Source organism: Peromyscus maniculatus, chromosome 20 (assembly GCF_049852395.1).
Source record: "Peromyscus maniculatus bairdii isolate BWxNUB_F1_BW_parent chromosome 20, HU_Pman_BW_mat_3.1, whole genome shotgun sequence".
NCBI classification, from domain to species: domain Eukaryota; kingdom Metazoa; phylum Chordata; class Mammalia; order Rodentia; family Cricetidae; genus Peromyscus; species Peromyscus maniculatus.
Window position 1 is genome coordinate 37,009,301 of NC_134871.1, and position 14,227 is coordinate 37,023,527.

Sequence of the window (14,227 nt, forward strand, 5' to 3'; positions counted from 1 at the left end):
AATCTTAAGGGTAGGTTTCTGAAAATCTCATTTTCTCTCTGTCTATTGTTCATACATCTATTTTTTCCCAACTCTTTTGTCAGCATCTTGAGATTGAAGAGCCACATTTTCTAAAGCAGAGCAGCAACCTTGGATACTTTTGGTCTGAATCTGGGCTGGGCTGCTTATTAGCTGTGAGACCCCCAGGGTAGTTGCATCACCTCTCTAGTCCTCTTTCTCCCTTTACCCCGAGGAGCCCATACCTCCATGGCTGTCTGTGAGAATTACATGAGATAGTGGATGCTTTCTGGTATTGACAGTGACAGCCACTTACTGTGAGCTCTGCCAGTTTTGACACGTGATCCTGAAGGAACAGTAGAACTCAGCTTTGAGATCCCAACAGCTGACGCACGCAAAGCTCTTGTGACCCTGTTGGCCACAAGCAAAAAACCCGGCCTCTCACAGGTGTGGGTAGCGGTTGTCACTTGAGTGTGTTTTAGATGTTTGCCTTGTCGCCATGACCACTGACAAGAGGCCACTCAAGGAAGACAGCATTTATTTTGGCTCTGAGTTGAAGGTAGCCATCCCATCACCATGGGAGAGACGTGGCAACAGAGAGTGAAGAGGAAGTGGGACCTGGGTATAAAATACTAAGGCTTGTCCTGAATGACCTTCTCAAGCAAGGCTCCATCCCCTAAAGACCGAGCAGCCTTCTGAACAGCACCCCCAGCTGAGGACCACATGTCCACACACCTAAGCCTAGAGGGAACATTTCACTAGCACATCCCAACAACTCTGCCTCCCACACTCTGGAATATCCACAGCCTCCTTCTTCTGCCATTTCTTCGCTCACTGTCCAAGTGTTCCAGTCCTGTCTCTAACCCACTGCGGTGACTCCCAGCCCCATGCAACTTCCGGACTGTGCTGAGCCTGGATTACACCAAAAGCCCTAGCCAGCCCTGGGAGGATGAGAGGGGGGCAGCTGTGCCCTGAGGCTCAGGGCTGCACTCTGTGTAATATGTGGACAACTCAGCTTCCCAGGAGTATTGCCTAAGGGCTCTTGCTTTCCTCAAGGCCCATGCCAGCTCCAAGGGTTCACCCACCCCCCCACCCCACCCCCCGCTTGTGAACACTACTGTCTCTGAAATAGGTCTTATTGTGCTCTGTGAGAGCTCTCTCCCCAGGATCTGTTTAACGCCCCTGAATGGAAGACCTGGTCTACCAGAAACACTCAGGCCTGAGCCTGGGATGTATGAGGAATGCCAGGAAATTGCAATTTACTCTTTAAACGGAGTCTTTAAGGAGATAAATGCATTCCAGCGCCGTGGAAGCCTCAACTCACTTCTGACCCTCTTGCTGCACACAGGCTGGTGCTGTGACAGAGGACACATACACACACACACACACACACACACACACACACACACACACACACACACGGGGAGAGAGAGAGAGAGAGAGAGAGAGAGAGAGAGAGAGAGAGAGAGAGAGAGAGAGAGAGAGAGAAGAGAGAGAACTGGGGGAGTGTCAGGAATTCCAATTGGTTCCAGGCTTGGAGATGACTGAAAATATTTGGTGCGTGATGTGTTGCCGTGAAGCTGTTTGTGTAGTTTTCCTGTGGGAATTCAGGCCTCAAGGAAGGGGCAGAGGGGCTTATTTTCTGTCCCTCATTAGAGTCCTGTGCTGGGAAACTATGGGGCTTCTCTAAAGGCAGCTGTGGTGACATACACCCACGTGTGTGTATGTGTGAGTGCATGGTGTGGGGCTGTTTTAAAGCTATCTGGATTGTTTGCAATACAAACAGACTCTAGTTTGCTTAATTAAGCCAAAAGGGTGGACTGACTGGAAAGTCCATTGCTAGCTCAGAGTGCAAGCAAAGATTAAATACTCCAAGGGCTGAAGTAACCTGGGAACCCTAAGCAGCAGTTGTTGGGGTTCTCAAGGTGGCAACATGAAAAAAATACTCTATCAAATGCCAGATAGTAAATATTGCCCACTTATAGTCTTATTTTACTCAGACCTTGCAGTGTCAGAGGTGACAGATTACACAAGATGAATGAACATGGCAGTGTCCAATAAAACTTTATTTACAAAACAAATACTGGTGGGATCAGGTACTCAGAAATGGATACGGCTCAAAACTGTAGAGAAGTTGGGAGAGAAGATCAAGGCTTCTTCTAGTCAGTCCTCTCCCCTGCCCTTGCTTAGTCCCTTCCCAGGACTCTATTTTCTTATAATGGTGACTATTCTACCTAGACCATTATGTGGCATGAGGAAGGAGAGAGGCAACACTTATGGGCTCCAAAGATCTTATTAAATCACTACATAAGTGGGTCACCGATCGATCAGGGCTGCAGGACAAGGACTCGGGAGTCTTGTTTCTCCTGACAGCCCCAAGCAGGGCCAGAAGTGGGACTTATAAGCATAAAATTCACAAACATTTGTTGCCAAGTTACAATATAATTTTCACCAATCAGGATTTAGAGATTAGGGGCTTCCTTGAATGTTCCATCATTGTCAACAGATACACAATGCAAGCCCTTCAGTCCAACCAATCAGATTCATTTGTTCTTTCTGTTATTGGGAATGGCCATAATGTTTCTAAAGAACTAAAGATGCATCACGACTGTTTCTATGGTTTAGGGAGGAGGTTGATCAGCCATCGGAAAGTTCTCAACTCCCCCTAGGGCTTGGGAACCTGAACTGTATTTCACCCTGCAGGTAAAATGGAGTCTGAAGTCAAAATGGCTGTACTCAGGCCAAAGTGTACTTTCAGTGATTATGATTGGTATTGGTAGACAGTGCTTGACTTAATACCCCAAGGCCTACATCAGTCAATTCACAGACTTGCCACCGAGCAACTTTCGCTGGCCTGAGTGAAACAGTAAATGAAAATGAGACCTCTATCCCTCTTTCCATTCCCTTGTTCTTCCCCTGATTTCTTTATGACCAAGATCAAAGATTCTGAGACTTGATCAACTCAGGACCTGAGAATTTCTCCCGATAAAGCTATACTAGATTGAGTCAATTCTATCTCCAAGTGCTACTTAGTTCTGGGGTTGTAGACCTGAGTGAGAGATAACCCATCTCCAGGTCCTCAGTAAACCCAGAGCCAGTGGGGAAGGTGGAAATGCAACCAACCAACATAATCACGATGCCATGTGGTGCACCTCACACAGAAAAGGAGGGCAAGGCATTCCTGAAGCAGGGAAAGTGCCTCAGGCCTGGGATAGGAGGTCCTGGCTCTGTCGGAGGCAGTCTAGAGGGAAGTGAGTTATGTTCAAGGAGGAATAGACACCTGCAACATCACAGAAAATGGAAGGCTCTGGCAAATTCAGGAATAACTTCGGTGCTTCGTGTGAGATCTGGCTACTTAAAGACAGGCCCAGAGAGATGCCTCATGCCATCTCAGCAGTTGGAATCTAGCAGGTTCTGGAGAAGCTGACTTTAGTAGATCTCGATTGTTATAGAGGCAGGGATCTGCCCATTTCAGGATCTGTAGATGTCTTCAGTCGTTACTATGTCTGGGTTCTTTCTGAGGCCAGATTCATATCAAAGAACTTTGTGTCCCAATTGTAGGTCAGGAACCTACATTTTTTTATGTTTGTCACCTTGGGCACGTCATTTTACATCCATACATTCAGTTAACACACATGTACAAGGGATGACTCAGATCTATCTCTGAGAGTCATTGTGAGGCCAGGAAGCACGGGCAAGGAATACCTGGCACACAGTAGGTGCTCAACAAACACAAGGCAAGGAAATTGATGGCCATTCATTCTGGAACTTACATGGGAAGTACTGACCATTTATAGCATTACTGAGCTTCTAAAATTTTGACAGGGGAATGTGGAAGAGCTTGAACCTCTCTGTCTGTGGGTTGACACACACTTGCCCTGGACACTGAAGTGTGCTTGAATTAAAGTTTGCCACAGCTGCTTACAGGAGCTTGTGGGAGAAAGAAGGAACCCCTTTGTGTAGCTCCACATTTTTGCCAGGTATGCCTGGAGCCTTTCTCCTGTTACTGCTTTCTGGACCATTTAAACCAGTCGTGTGCTCACAAGGGCGAACTCTGGAGACAGAATGCTCAGTCCCTAGCTCACACTTTTCAAGCTTCTAGGTATGTATGTCTGTAACGGGGGTTGGCATTGGAGAATCCCTATTCCTTGCTCTCCTCATTTGCAAAGTGAGGAAAGGTTAGGCTGCCTTGTGAAAATTGAGCAATGAACTCAACTAATTCACAAGCTTCTAACAGTCTTAGCATGGTTCTTGGTACCTAGAAATGGAAATAGGCTCGTTATCATTATGATGATTTTCAGTATTGTATCTATCATCTGCACATTTTGTTCCTTTTGATGGCTACTATCGACCATCAACATTGACAGGATCTAGGGTTATCAAAGAGACAAACCTCTGGGCATGTCTGTGAGAGAGTTTCTTGCCTGGGTTAATTGGGATGGGAAGACCCGCTCCAATCCTGTGTAATACCATCCTATAAACTGAGCTTCTGGACTGAATAGGAAGGAGGAAGTTGTCTGAGCACCATTTATCTTCCCATTTCCTGACAGCAAATACAATGTGAACAGCTGCCTCATGCTCCCATTGCCTTCCCCGCCATGATGGACTGTACCCTTCAAATGGTGAGCGGAAATAAACCCTCTTTCTGTAAATTACTTTCTCTGGTATTTTTTCCTAGCAATGAGGAAAGTGACTAATCCACTCCTCAAGTGGTGTTTATTCTCACCTCCATTTTGCAGATGGTAAAACTGAGGAAATGAAAAAAACTCAGTGGCACTCTCAAAGTCCCTTGAGGAGTATACAGAGCTGAGTTTCAACAGCGAGTTCTCAGGCTTAGGGCTGGACCGTTTCTAAAACTTCACTTTCCTCCACATCAGGGACACATTCCTCTGGGCCTGTATGTTTCTGGTGATTTGACCCCAGGGCTGCTGCTGGGGCTGTACAGCTTCCTAGCTTCTCTGGGGTTTTGTCTTCTCATAATGAGTTCTCTGTCAGTTACCAGCTCCTGACCCCAGTAGTCTGCAGGGCAGTGCAAGCAATTGTTCGATCAGGCGAGGGTCTGGGAAGGACACATCAATTTGAGCAGCAGTTCAGTGGCCAATCACAATGTAAAACAGAGACAGCAGGGTAGCCTTATGCCTGGAGATTTCTGGAAGATAGCCAGCCCTTGTTCCCAATAAGACACTCAAATTCTCAGTGTGCAGCTTCCATCAGACATTGCATGTGGTGGTCAGCAGCTCTTAATTACAGCAGGTCTGACTAGTTCTTGTAAGACCTATTAAACCCTTTTATTCTGGCTCCCTGGAGATGTTCTTTGCCTTTGGAAATAACCCGGGGAAAGGCTTTTCCCCTGACCCTTCCTGGGATACATCCTTCCTGCCAAGATTCATTTCTCCATCAGCAGTTGCTTTAAATACTTGTAAAAACTCTATGGAAAAATTAGTCCTGGTCAGTGGTGTGTAGGGGCTAGATGGAGTATGCTTGATTTCTTCAATAGGCCTTAAGCCTGGGGCCCAGACATCTGCTTCTCTTTGGGGAGTATTTGCTGGCAAATGGACCTTCTCTCCAGTAAGCATTCACTGGTAGAAACCCTGCCAAACTGTCCTTGTGGTCTCTGAGGCTTTAATTGGAAGTTTATAGAGTTCAACACATACCGTCTCTGAGGTTAAATATGTGTTGATTTAGCATTTACCTCTAACTGGCCAAGGCTTTGCTTCAGCTGCCATCTCAATAACTGCACATGGCTTGTGGCTATCTACACTGCATGGCTCTTGACAACACTATCATCCCATCTGGTCCTGAGAGTCAGTCTTCAAAGGAGGGGTTATCAGCATCTCTTTTGGCCAGATGCAGAGTCAGAGCTCAGAGTGGTTCAGTCATTTACCCAAGGCCACACTGTTGTGACACATGGAGAATGGGAAATGATGTCATTTGGATGCCAAAGCTCTTCTCACCGTTTGCTTTGTTTTATCAATTGATTCCAAACTCGCTTGCCCTGTTTGGAAGAAAAACCACCAAGAAAGCAATCCTGTACAGCAATAACTTCTCAGGGGAAGATTTGAGAAGGCAAGGCTCGAAGAGGTCCATCCATGGGTACCTCCTGTGGAGGGTATTCCAGAGGCATCTCTTCAAACTTGACATGTTCATTTTGATCCAGAAGTTTGATGCCTAGACTTTATTCCAAAATGTAGTGGCACACATGTGAATCAACTGTGTTCAAAGGTGTTTATTGTATTAGGGGGTGGGTCAAATAATGGAAGGAATGCAGATATCCATCTGTCAGTGTCGAATTCTGAAGAACAGCCCTCTATAATTATTAAACAAGATAAGGTAGTTTGCAAACACATTGGTTACAGGTCAACTAAGGTGGCCAGTCAATTGATAGACAGATAATGAGATATGAAATGACATCAAGGGTATTTTATTATGTTACAAAAGCCACTTGTAGGGTGGAACATTTAGTAGCCTTTTGTGCCATTAAAAAAAATCAAATGACAGTTACCTTCATAGGCCACCATTGGGAAAGACTGCATGAGAAAGCAGACATCAGGGACATCAGGGATGGATAGAAAAGAACTTCTGCCCATACAATTTTATACATTTTGAGTTGACATGCACTCCATAGTCCAGAATACAAATTAACAAGCAGAAATAGCACAGAGAGGAGATGCTCGCCAATCAATTGAGCTCTTCTCACTGTGGGAATGAGAATGAAATTTATCTGAGAACAGGGAGGGAGCCAAATGATAACCAAGGACTCCCGTGCAGATGGAGCCCCTAGTCCTCAGGTCAGCAGGCAGCACATATCTAGGCATGAGAAACTGAAAGAGGACCAGTATGGGAGAGCTGGGGGAGAAGAAGCAGTGTGAATGAGTCTGGAGATGCAATATCCAGAGTTTGGAGTCTCTTCTTCCAAATTCTAAAGCTTTGCCTGGTAAATATGCTTTAGCAAAGAATGACTGATCCTCCCAATTCCAAGTCAGTGAGATGAGAGGAGTATTCAGGAATACAGTGCTACTGAATGCCTACAGCTTGGTCTAGTGTCATTCCTTGGCCCAGTCAAAACCGTTAGACATATAATGTACCAGTCTTTTAGACTGGAACCACAGACTGACATCTCAGTACTGTTTGCCGCCTCACTTCCATGACTCATGGCACCATCACCCTGAGTGGAGATGGAGATGGCCTGTGCAGAGTGCCTAGCTGAACATGCACAGGGTTGGTTTCCTCAGTGTAGGGAGGAGGATAAATGTTAGTTCAAGGCTGGTGAGAGAGGACATTGAAATACTCTCCAGAGAAAATAAGGATTAAAAAAGAATAGAGACGGGACAGGGACTAGATGGAGAAGCCATTGCACTCATCACTTGTGTGGTGGGTTGAGTAAGAATGGCCCCTGTAGGCTCATATCTTTAAGTGCTTAGTCACTAGAGAGTAGTAGTATCTGACAAGTATTAGGAGGAGTGGCCTTACTGGAGTAGGCGTGGCCTTGTTGAAGGAAGTATGTCAATAGGGATGGGCTTTAGGTTTCAAAGGACCATGCCAGGCCCAGTCTTTCACTTTCTCTCTCTGCCTGTGGGTCAGAATGTTTCTCCTATCACCCCAGACAACATGAATACATAGAATACATGAATAGACAACATGAATCTAGAATACATGACACCTACATTCCCAAGAGGAGGGTTGGGTGGTTTTTGGTCGCTTGATGGATTATGGATGTTTATCACCATTTAGGGAGGTTGGTTGCAAGTTGTTGTTGGTCATAGTCAGAAAGGAAGCTGAACAAAGGAGATTATATTTGGGGATCTCATTCTGAAAAGAAAAAGAGGGCATATAGAATGACAGCATAAAAGGGTAGATTATTGAAACTACTTGTAAACTAAAAAAGCAACTACCAGTCTTAAATATTTTACATTGGTATGGATTTTTGTATATTGATATAAATTGAAGACTATTTTTGTTCTACTGTATATATGTTTCTACTCTTGTTTAAGGTATTGTACCTATGCAGTTCATTTAACAATGTAATATAAATTTCCAGTCCTTGAAAACTATTATTATAAACTATTTAAGATAATTTAAAAAATACAGGTTAATAGTCTTCTATAACACTCAGACATGTAGTCATGTTAGCTATGTTTTCAAGGTCAAACACATATATTTTAGATAGATAAGTGGTCTTCAAACACTTCAGAGACCTACAGAATATGGCATTTAAGATGTTTTAATAACATAAGGCTTTTCATGACAGTGAGATGTGTCTGCTCCTGGAAGCACCAATTTACTTCAAAAAAGTATGATGAGTATCAAAGAACCTCCATATGGAGTTTGCTTTCAATGTGGCAAAACTAACCATTAAGTAAGAAACTGCTATTGCCTTGACTGCTGACAGTGTGCTGTCCAAATTGGATGAGAAGGACACAAAAGAGAGCGACAGCCGAACTTTGTCAAGACAAGGTAGGACAGTCCTTCAAAATTCCTGATTCACAGAAAACTCTGTCAGATATTCTGGGCCTGTAGGCTGAAGATGAGTGCCCCAACATTGTAGAGGAACCTTGAGTGACTGTCCAGGCAGCTAGCTGTCTTTGCCATTTCTATAGTTTTGGAAGTTGTTTGCTCCACAAAATAAAAAAATAAAAAAAATTAAAAAAAAGCTTAAGTTGTTTATCTAAAAATTGTTTTAAGATCTAAAAAGATATTTTTAGGATGGTAATGCAAGTTATGATAGAAAAATGGTTTAGATAAAAACTTTAGACTCACAAAGACAGATATTACAGTACTTTCTCTGAATTTGCCAAATACAAATGGACTGAAGATTGTGAATATAATTCTTATCTGATAATTGTTCTTATTGTATATAGTTTTGCCATGTTAAATTAAATTTTTTTAATTTAAATAAAAAAGGGGGAAATGTGGGATATTTCTACACTGTGTGAAGAGTATTATTGTGATTGGTGTAATAAAGTTCTGAATGCTAATAGCTAGGCAGGAGAGGATAGGCAGGATTTTCAGCAGAGAGAGAGAAGAAGTGAAAAGGATGAATTTGGGTGCTCAGAAAATGCCAATGGGAGGCAGAACAAGTCAGAAATAAGGGACAGAGGAAAGGTAATCGAGCCACATGATGGAACAAAGATTAATAGAAACAGGTTAATTAATTAATAATGTCTCTGTGTTGCTATTTGAGGACTGGTGGTTTCAACGGGAAAAGCTTACTACACCCAATTGCACCAGGAAGTAGATCATCTTGGGCCAGCTGACAGGGTATATTCAAGGTAGGAGCAACTTCCTCCTTATACAAGCTTACATAAGCTAAAAACACCTGTTTTTACAAGCCTAGTATAGTAAATTTATCCTCTAAACATAATGTTCACCATTACAAAGGGAACCCAGTCATTAGGTTATTCAGAGATGTAAAGATCAGTGTGGGAATTTGCACTTTTTTTTCTGTTTGTGAACAAATATCTCCAAGATGTAATTAGAAAGGAGAGAAATAAGCCTAGTAAGAATAAAATGACACCCAGGGAAATAACAATCATAAGAAAGTCAAATCTTTTACACAAAAAAGTACATTTTTTCCTTACAGTAAAACACTAGTATAAATATACTTACACAGTTTGTTAAGTGGTTATATTTCAATGATAAACAACAAACAATATGTGTCTCTACTCCTTTGCTCACACTTTTGTAAAAAATTTCCGTACTTTTGAAAGTAGATGAAAGAGCTGCTCAAGGGGCCAGAGATTATCAGTAGTTAAAGTATTTGTTGTATAATGATGGTGACTGCATTCAGATCCCTGCACTCACTGAAAAAACACAAATCTATAACTCTAGGTCCAATTTAATTCTTCCTGCTGTTTTCTAGGGGTGAGTTCTGAGCTTTTCTTAGTTCCAGGACTGTCACCAAGGTAGTGATGTATCTTTTTCTCAACAAATCCCATTGACAATGCTGAGATTTTATTTACTCTCTTATGGCAATGTACTTATCCTTGGTGTGTTGGTACCTGTTGTGCAACAGTTTCTTCCAAGATTGAAACATTCCACCCTGATGGGAAGCTCCTTAAATAGGAAGACAAACAACTTGAAAGAGCTCAGAAAGTCCCTGAAACTGACAAGATTCTATAGTTGAAGTTTTCTCCAGTCCTGCCTGGCCCACGGTCAGGATAAATCTCTCTCACCCACCAATCCCGCAGCTGCTCAAACCCAACCAAGTAAACACACAGAGACTAATATTACTTATAAACTGTATGGCTGTGGCAGGCTTCTTGCTATCTGTTCTTATATCTTAAATTAACCCATTTCTATTAATCTATACCTTGCCCCATGACTCGTGGCTTACCAGTATCTTACATCATGCTTCTCCTCATGGTGGCTGGCAGCATCTCTCTGACTAAGCCTTCCTGTTCCCAGAATTCTCTTCTCTGCTTGTCCCAATCTTCTCTACTGGCCAATCAGCATTTTATTTATATAGAACAATATCCACAGCAAGATTCCCTCTCAGATGGAAGGAAGCTGAGCAGCAAGGAAGACTCTCAGGAGAGCCAACCTCAGACCAGCTACCTGGAAGAAGCAGAAATCAGACAGCAGCTTGAAAGAGGTTTAGATCAACTGATTCACTTGGAAAGCACACTCTCCAGCCTGTTGATTTGCCTGCAGAGTGTACAGTGTTTCCAGGTTCCCAGCTTTTGTGAGCTGTCACTCATGCTAAGGGTGGGCTATGATGATGCACCTGTCTTTGAGTCATTTCTGCTCCTGTAAATAACCCGTCACCCACATTACTGTAAGTAGCCCCAGTAAAACTTATTAGTTCACCAAGTTGGACTTTGGTGGTATCTGTACTTTGATCTGTCCTGGGTTCTCTATCTAAGGAGAGTGGACATGTGTGTTTCATTTCCCCATGAAAAGTTTTGTCATACAACAGTACCTGCTGGGTTTTATAACTGTAAAATTCTATTTTTTTCTTTGTAATTAGTAAGCATATCATGAGGAACCATTTTGAAGCTCAATTATATTTTGTGTTCTATTATTGACCATTATAGCCAATTTCCTAAAAAATAAATGTATTAATCAGGACAAGCTAGATTATGCTGAGGTGATCTAGGTAACCCTGTGCTCTACAGAAAGGAACTGAGATGTGTATAATTAGTTCACAACACTCTAACCCTGTGTTCCAACTCCTGGATCCACTTAGGGGTGAGCAGGACCACCACCCTCCCAAGAACATTGATTTATGTTCTTTCAGGTCACATCACAATCAGCTATGAAACGTTGAAGGCTGAGGGTAGGGCAACCTCTGAGTCAGGCATCACTTGTGAGGCTTGCCTCCGATGTGTTAGCTGTGTGGTTAAGGCCTGGTGTCTTATGGTAACTAGGACAATCTATCTGAATTTGAAGTTCTGAGTCTTTAGCCAGTTACTGAGCCTTTGTGGCTCAGGATTACTTCTGAGGAAGTAATCCTAGAACTCCACTGGGTTTCCCACAGTGGACCCTGGTGACCTGTCAATATTAGATTATTCACCAATCGGTTCCCATTGCCAGCTCAATTGGCTTCATATTCTGACTGACCCTGACGTCCAAAGTCAACTATGTTTATAAAGAAAAGCTGTTCTGAGCTCTTCATCCTGTGGCCTGATAGGTTTCCAACCCTGAACCAACTTGTGGATTATACCATTACTGGAATAAGTAATTCTTTGGATATCAGGGTGACAAGAGCTTAAGAATACCCAGGCAGAGTCAGGCTGATGGTTGCATTCATTTGGAAATAGTAAGGCTATACCATACAGGGGAGCTGGCGCCCAGCAAAGGCAAATCCAGAAGTGAGTCCATGTGAATCCATTAAACAATGTGGGATGGAGATGAAGCCTAATGCTTCTGGACAAGGTCGAAAGTGGAAATACCAGGATGAAGGTGGGACAGAGATTGAGTCTGAAACTTTGGGACAATGTAAAAAACTGAAATGCCAGGATGAGGGTAGAACGGATTTGGAGTTTGAAGTGCCCAGCAACACTCGGAAGAGAATACCTCAGTAACAGCAAGACCTACAGCTTCAAAGTCAACAGCTACGGGAACCCCAGCAAGAAAGTCTAAGACAACTAAAGCCGCTAGAGTTGCCAAAGGTCCATAGGATCAGGCTGTAACCGGGAGAAAGTCTGGGGATGGCAGCAAGGGTCGCAAGTGGTGCTGTTGTGTCACGGAGGAATATGCCAAAACCCACCAAAGGCAAAACCACCAAAGGTTACTTGCAGCACCTTCCACCCAGTGATCATATGAAATCTGACCCACACAGGGCTCGAATAACCCATGTGGATACCTTGCAGATCAAAGGTTGTGTGGAAGGGCACAGTCATGCATCCAGAACAACTGAGTGTGATCCTAAACAATCTACTGTGGTTGCTGCAAGAGAATGTCTCTCACCAGACAAAAGAGTGAAGACGTGTACAGAGAACTCTTCTGATACACAGAAGAAAGATGTAGTAAACTTTGAAGGAAGAAGGGGACACCATGTGGAACCTGACTTGCTACGAACAGAGGCTCTGCATAGTGGCAGCAGTAGGTCACTCCCCAACAAGATGCTCGTAGTTATAGCAGAGAAAAAGCCTGTTGCAGAACAAGAAAAGGGCAGAGGAATGTGCGAAGTCCTTGATGTTACAGAGGACATGGAAAAGGAAATAAAAATGCACTAGGTCCAGGACCCTAGGAGGAAATCTTAACTAGTGCCTCAAATTGCAAATTACTCGAGTAGATATCCAGGCACTAGAGAATGGTGAATAGCGCAATGATGAGGTCACCAATTTTTACATGAATCTTCTAGTTGAGAGGAACAAAAATAAAGGCTACCTGGCTCTTCACATGTTCAGCACTTTCTTTTACCCCAAACTAAAGCATGGTGGCTACAGTTCTGTTAAACGATGAACTCGAGGAATGAAACTGTTTGAAAAAGAAATTATTCTTGTGCCTATTCACCAGAAAGAGTACAAAAGTGTCTGATAGTAATCAACCTAAGAAAACAGAGTATTATATACCTGGATTCAATGGGACAGACAGGGCAAAATATTTGTGAGACCATCTTCGAATATTTACAAAATGAGATCTGGACCCTTTGGAGTGGAAGCGATACAGTATGACATCAAAGATTCCTCAACAACTGAATGGGAGTGGCTGTAGAATTTTTACTTGTAAATATGCAGATTACATTTCTAGAGACCAAGCAGTTACCTTTTCTCAGCAACACATGCCCATCTGTAGGAAGAGGATGGTGTGGGAAATGCTGCATAGTCACTTACTGTAACAACACCCACCTGGTTGCTATGGCACCCCTGCACTTTTCCATCAATGTTTCTATCTACCTCAAGCAAGATGGGTTGAAATGATTTAAAACACATACTGGAGCTGCCTGACATGGATTAAGCCCACTCTCTTCATTGTAGTCCTAACCTGGGGAGTCCTGCCCAATGCCACCTATAGGCTGCATGTAACTACTGCAAGCTTAGAAACTGCTATTCAACCCACACAAGAACACGTGTCCAAAAAACACTGTTTTAATGATGGATTTAATTTATGAATTGTTTTAATGATGGATTTAGTTTATGAATTGTTTTAATGTTGGATTTAGTTTGTGAATTTTTTTGTCTTTTTCCTCCACCAATGATTGTTTTCACTAACTCATTTGCAAATCTTGGCAGTTGTCATTTCCAATATTCTCTAATTACCAACTCTATTCCTTGTGTGAACTGTTTATTCCTGGAAGGAATGCCCATCACAATGTCATTCCCTGCTGAAGATCAGGAGGGATATCAGCAAGAAGAGGCAGGAAGTGTTGACTAGCATCTCTAATGCTGGAGTTGTATCTGTTAAATTGAAGCTGAGTGTGGGTTTTTAATGTATTTTTTAAAGTTTGAAAATAGTACAAGACAAGACAATAAATTGCACAGAGTGGTGTTTTTCTGACCACTCTACTGGACTTGCATAGGATGTAGAATTGTGGCCAAACTACTTGACTGCCTTTCCAGGACTGTTAAGGAAAACATCATGGTTATTTAAAGACACATTCTTGCCCAGAATTAAGGAGACTTGCCTTAGTTTTGGGATGTTGAATAGAAGTAACTATAATAGTAAATATCCATTTTTATCCCAGGTCTCATTGAATCCAAACCTCAGCTTTGCTAGGGCTATATTGAATTATTTGAAAAGTTTTATTCAATTTAAAGTTATATTTTTTACTTAATTCATTATATTA

General features: G+C 42.7%; 1 pseudogene; it reads left to right on the forward strand.

The window, feature by feature from the left end:
• The first annotated feature begins 11,282 nt into the window (after positions 1-11,282).
• On the forward strand, positions 11,283-14,015 carry LOC102909325 (sentrin-specific protease 2 pseudogene; annotated as a pseudogene).
• Positions 14,016-14,227: the final 212 nt, after the last annotated feature.